Raw genomic sequence first — 6,901 nt, forward strand, 5'->3', positions numbered from 1 at the left:
GTTACTCGCCCTGGCTTGCTCCCTTGTTGGCTTTGAATTTCAGGTCAGAAGTGCAGTTGCACTGTGAACCCATGCCTCTCTTGGCTAACTACAAGAAGCATATTTAAGAGGAATAAAGGGTTATTTTTTAAAATAATAAAAAAAAACACCGAGTAGTGCAAGCCACATGTCTCTCCCCTCTATTTGTGGAGGCGTTTGACTCAATAGCGTAGGAATGCTGTTAACTTGAACAATGTTTCGTGTGTGTATAAATACCCACCTAAATCTATCTAACGTTAAAACTGCCAGCAAGGTTACCAGTGAGGGTCAGCTGGGCTGGTAGAAAAGAGCCTTCTATGGCATAAAAATAACAAAAAAGGAGTCTACTTGTGAAATGGCAAGCCCAGGCACCTCTTTCTAGTTTATCCTAGAAATAACCTGTTTGGGGAAGGGGAACAGAGGGACATGGGAACTGTTGTGGGCTGCAATCAGATGCCTTGAGTTCGCCCTGCTGCTCTCTGTTTGTGGACATAGCTAGGCAACCAGATGGTGGTGTGTCATCTGCAGGGGAAGGGGGTAAGCAGATGATAATGCCTGTGGCGATGACCATTTCCAAGGACAATGCAACTTATGGCAGATTCAGAACGTGCTGTGCTCCAGAAGCAGAGATAGCCCTGTCCTGGGGGAAAATGTAGTGGTAAATTTTGGACAGCAAAGTGGGGTTTAGGTGAATTGGGGCAGGAAGGGAAGTACTTAGAAAATGGCAACCCTACCCGCTAGGGGACTAGGTAATATCAGTAATAGGCAATTCTCCTTCAGACCCTAGTTTAAACACTCTTCATTAAATTTTCTGTAGTATTTCCCCACTAAGCCACATTTAAAGGAACAGCCCTATAATATACTTTTGTACCTAGTCAGTATATTGGAGTTTGGTGCAGTAACTTCCACACTTTTTGCCCAATTTGGGCCTTCATGAGTTCAGAATGACTGGAAGAGATCTGCAATGTACTGAAATAATTTGTGAGAGCATCGTGGAAAAGATGCAAATTAGATAGCACAAAATGTAGATAGAATAAATCTTGTTACTCAGGTTCTTCTTAAGCAAGAAAAACTAGCTCCCAGAGCCCTGATATTTGATCTAATAGTGCATGGTCTGGTTGTTGCGTACTTTCAAAGAGCTGGATAAATGGATAAAAGCTTGGTGTATAACACACAGTTCCTACATCAAATTTTTATCCATTTATCCTGCTCTTTGAAAGTATGCAACAATCAGTCCATGCACTATTAGGACGGAATAGATTTTATCACCCACCCACTGACATTTTCTATCAGTGACAACACTCACAGTACCTTTCTGCTCTGTGTGTGATGTGTTTTTCCTTCGTGTGAACTAGCCAAAGTCAGTGCATAGATGTTTAAGAATTCTTTAATACTGACAACTGCACATTCCTTCACAGGAAAGCCATATTTTCCTTATTTGGCAGCATTAAAGAAAATCTGCATGCACATAGCTAATGAAAACAAAATTGTCATGTATAACTATCTAACAGGGTAGGAATCAATGCTTTCTGTGAGGATAGGTTATATGGAAGCAAATTTGTAAACAAACAGACAAACAAGGTACAGCCAATATAACACCCACCACTATAAAGTACACATTAGTTTAACTACCCACATTGCAGAGAGAAAGGAATGTTGCTACAACAAGCCAATTTGAAATGGAGAGCAGAGGAATAAAAATCCACAGAGCTAAAACGGTGCAAAATCATAACATTGTTTTAGAAAACTGGGTATGTAAAAAGGCATCTGCCTGGTGCTGGAATGATATTAAAGTAGCCTTTTTGGGATGGTGTTCCACAACTAAGGGACCACTGCTGAAAAGTTCCTCACCTGGTTGTATCTCACCTGGCATCAACACACAAAAGAGCCCCAGGTGATGACCTCAGGGTCAGGAGCATGTGAGATGAGGCAATACTTCAGGTACCAAAGACACAGGCCATGAATAGCTTCAGCAGTCAAAACCAGCAGTTTAAATTGAGCCTGGAGATTGACTAGGAGTCAGTGAAGGTGATAAGCATAATATTTCCATAACAACCTGCCCAGTCCTCATTAGCACCCAGGCAGCGATAATTTCTACCAACTAAAGTTCCTGGGTTGTTTTCAAAAGTAGCCCCACATACAACAACAGGAGATTATCAGGGCATGAACCCGCATTCTGTCCAGGTAGGGCTGTAGCTGGTGCAGCAGTCTAAGGCTCTGGGTGCCCCAAGCCTCAGAGGCCATGTGCCCCTAATGACAAAGGTGGATTGACAAGCACCCCAAAGCTTCAGACCTGTCATTTTAGGGCAGAGCTGGGGGGCAACTTGTGGCCCTCCAAATGTTGGGTTACAACACCTGTTATCCCATATCATTGGCTGTGCTGGGTGATAGCAACACTTTAACAGTCATTGGTACAATTAATGAACAGCCTAGCTGGAATGCAATGATCTCATTCACATGTAACATTAAGCCAAACTATGGCTTAGTGTGTGCTCCTGAAAACGATACTGTGGCCATGTTGTTCCTCCTGTAGTGAATCTGCTGCTTGCATTGCACTGACCTAAGTTGTGGTTTCATAGAATTGTAGTCTTGGAAGGGCCTCCGGTGGTCATCTAGTCCAACCCCTGCTGTCAAACAGCTCTTGCTGTCAGAAAGTTCTTCCTAACATTTAGTTGGAATCTCATTTCTTGTCATTTGAATCCATTAGTTCAGACCCGGCCCTCTGGAGCAGCAGGAAACAAGCTTGCTCCTTCTTCCCTGTGACAGCCCTTTAGATACTTGAAGATGGCTATCACATCTCTTCTCAGTTTCCTGCAAAATACTGACAGTCTGAAGGGGCTGAGGGAGAGAGAGGTGGTGCCATGGGGAGTTGCAGGTACAGTGGACGCTCAGGTTGCGAACGTGATCCGTGCAGGAGGCCCATTTGCAACCTGCAGCGTTCGCAACCTGCAGTGCTGCGTCTGCGCATGCATGGGTCATGATTCGGCACTTCTGTGCATGCGCAACCTGAAGTGTCTGTAACCCGAGGTATGACTGTATAAGGAAGAGTCTTAAACTGCACTCCTTTATACAAATTTCCAATTATCTAGTCAGCAACTCTTTCGGAGAATGGCCTGTAATATCCTTTTCTCAGGTGACCAGCCACTTAAGCACATTTGGCACAAATGAGGTTTTGTTCCACCTCCTCCACACCCTTTCCTCAAGCCCAGCAGAAGCATTCATTCTGTTGGTTGTTCTGCGCCTCTTCTCTGTATCTCCCTTCTTCTTCCTTCTCCTCCTTCCATCATCAGCCAACTGCATTTTCAGCCTTCCAAGTCATTAAGCAAAATCGATTTGTATTTAGCAATCTCTGTGGCTCGCTGCTAGCTAGAGACTCCCCACCTCCAGCTCCTCCTCCACAAGGAGGTTTGTGTGCAAACCACGATCCATTGGCAAATCAAGATCCGCTGATTTAATTGCTTCATTTTCTTCAGACTGACTTCCACAACCATTAAAAAGAGAGAACACAAAGCTTGCCTCTTTCTGTCCAAATCCTTGCTCTTTTGTCTTTTGTCTTGTTCTCTCTCTCTCTCTCCGTCCCTTCTCCCATATCGCCTGCCAAAATAAGGCAGAATCACACACACATTTACAGTATAGTAGAGAAGTTAGTCTGCAGTCTCCATCTTGGAACTTCATGGCAATAACATCCAACCTTGTTGTTGTTGTTGTTGTTATGGTTGTGGTTGTTATTTCTGGTTTGATTTTTATTTTTCCTCATCCCCCTTGCCCCTTGCCTTGCATAGCATCTTTCCTGATGAAGAATTCTGCAAAAACCTGACACATATTTGTGACTTTTTAGTTGGTACTGATAAAGTCACTATCTGATTCTGGGTTATTTGTATCAGTCATCCATTTGACTTGCTATGGTTCTGGGGCATTGTTGTTTGATGAGGGTACTAGGAATTATTTGCTTAAATATCTCATGCCCGCCTCCCTCACAGAATTCCCAGAGCTGCTTAGTGAAAGGGAATGACAGTTACACCAGTGTACATGCCTGTAGTGCAGCCTTCCCCAGCCTGCTGCTACCCCCCTCCCCCCTCCCCAGGCAATGATGGCTGGGGCTAATGGGAGCTGTAGATCAGAACACCCGGTGGGAGAAGGCTGCTGCAGTGTCTGTCTCCCCAAGATCCACTACCACCCTATGCATGTTCTTAGCACTCCATTGGTTTACCCAGCGGTGACCCTGCTATTGAGGCATCTGATCAAAGATCTGTATTTTAAATAAGCTTAAAAATATATTTTCAGATGCTTGCTCCAGGCTAGGCAGTAAAAGTTGCTGAATGCCTTGGCAGAGGTTTAGCCTTGGCAGATGTTTATTTTTCTGAACAGGGCCCCTCATTGATTTGTTGCAGTACTTCAAAGTTCTAAAAAGGAGCAAAAGCTGGGAACAAAGGTCATACAAATTACAGAATACAATCCAAGCTGCAAAAACATTAATTAGAGTTGGTAATTACTCAAACTGAGCCATATCTTCCCAAGGTTTAAGATATCCTGAGAAGGTTAAAAGGCAAAGAGCTAATATCAACAACAGCTGGTGGGGGGGTGTAAATTGAAAGGGTTTGCTTTAGAAACTGCTTTTTTATTAAGTTCTTTTTCTTCTAAAAATCTATGTGTTATATATATGAAATGTATTGACTTTAGTGTAATTATGCAAAATCTAGAAAGTAAGAAATGTTAGATTCTTATGTTAGATTCTTATTTCATTGATGGTGCGTGAGAAGGTGAACCCAAGACCTCTGTTTATATGACAAGATTTAAAACCATGAGCCATCTGTTTTAGCCATTTGTCCCTGTTGCCAAGGACAGAAGAGCCAAGAGCAGAAGAGCAAAGGGCATAGGGTGATCTGATAATTAAGATGCCTTGTCAAGGCAAATGTAAGATATATGATAGAAGGAAATATAGCTCTTTGTCTCCCATAAAAGGTAATAGGAAATGGGTGTATCTTTTATGATTGGTTCTAGCAAACAGCCAATAGGAATTTCAACCAGGCTGATTGGACAGAGGCAGCCAAAGGAGGAGTAAGGAGGCTGGGCTGAGGGAATATAAGTGCTGGCCACCAGGGCTGGGGTGGTGCAGAGCTTTTGGTAAATATACCACTGTGCCAATCATTTATTTGTCTGACAAATAAATTATTATTTTAATTTCTCTATTGCTGCGTTGAATATTTCATTCCAGCTAAGCGTTAACCACAAGCAGGGTGCTACACTATGGCACAGCTCCTGGGGCATGGCTGCTATTTTCAGGTGGGATGTAATCACATACCAGCAAATTCAGGTAGTGCAGTTAAAGTTGATTTGGCATCCTTGCAGAAGAAATCTGCTTCCTGCCTTAAACTGGACTTTTTTCAATAATGAAAGTAACGGGGAAATACATGGGAAGGTGTCTCATGACAGTTGTTTGATGCAAGATTGCATAGCCTCCAGATGAGCAAATTGGAATGAATGCTCATTGAACAGCTGGCATAATGTAAACTCCCTGCAAATATCAGGATGAATGCTGAATGAGCAGGTGTCTGGAAGCAACCTTTTCATTTAAATGGAGCTCTTTCACTCTTTTACCCCAGGTGTAGAGATCTCCCCCTTTAGTGTTCCTTTTTCTTTGCTGTCTCCCTTTCCTGATTCCATCAGAGCTCTTCAGTGATTGTTTCCCTCATTTTCTGTGTGCTGTTTTTACTGCCGCTGGCTGCTGGGAGGTGCAGGCAGAAAATGGGGCTTGGATCTTCTCCAGTTTTTCAGGCGGAACTTTAAGTCCCGCCATTATTCACCCTTGAGCTTTTTGCTTCTGCTGCAAGGGAAGCCCATCCCATCCATTACAGAGCAGTTGTTATTTATGTAATTGCAGAAGCACTTAAGGCTCAGGGTTGGCATCCACAGACTAAGTGAAAAGGGAAAGTTGTATCAAGAGGCATCCTGAGAACAGGTTCAGCATAACAGCAAACAACCTCTTGCCAGGCCCTCATTGCCAAGAGTTAGTCAAATGGCTTTCTCTCAGCCTCAGCCTCAGCCTCAGCACACACACACCTGCCCAATACTCAGCAAACAAATTAGTACTGGCCTACCAAACAGGGTTGTTGTAAGGATTCATAGAATCGGAGAGTTGGAAGGGACCCGAAGGATCATCTAGTCCACCCCCCTGCAATGCAGGAATCTCAATTAGATCATACAGGATAGATGGCCATCCCACCTCTGCTTTAAAACTCAGGACAAAAGGGAGAAACAAGCTAAGAGGAAGGCATGTTTGGCAAACCCTCACCATGATCAACTCCTCCCCGGAAACCTATGTCCCCAGTGTGGAAGGATGTGTGGATCCAGAACTGGCCTCCACAGTCACCTATGGACTCACTGCTAAGACTGTGTTCATGGAAGGCAATCTTACTTGGCTATGAGTGATCGCCAAAGAAGAAGAAGCTTAAAAAGCTGCAAGGAAGGAGAGTCCAAAATCTCCCAAGCGCATCTGTTCCACTGTCAATGCTTATGAAGTAATTTATGCTGCAACAATATTTTTTTCTTCAAAAATGTGACATAAATAGTCTCATATTTACTTGAAACACTTATAACAATAGTATCCTGCCTTTCCTTCAAGAAGCATGCATGGACCTACACCCCATTTTATTCTCATAACAACCCTGTGAGGTAGGTTAGGATGCAAGTAGTGACGGGTCCAAGGCTGCTTCCACTATGGTACTATAAGCTTCCCCAACCTTGTGCCCTCCAGATGATTTGGAATACAATACCACCAGCCCCAGCCATCATGATCCATAGAGAGAGCATTAGAATGATTTTGTTCTAGCAGAGCTCTTCCTGTGACTTCATGTTGAGGGTTTGTAAGGGAATTCCAGAAGGG

Source organism: Podarcis tiliguerta (genome assembly GCF_965153285.1).
Source record: "Podarcis tiliguerta genome assembly, chromosome: 8".
NCBI lineage: Eukaryota > Metazoa > Chordata > Lepidosauria > Squamata > Lacertidae > Podarcis > Podarcis tiliguerta.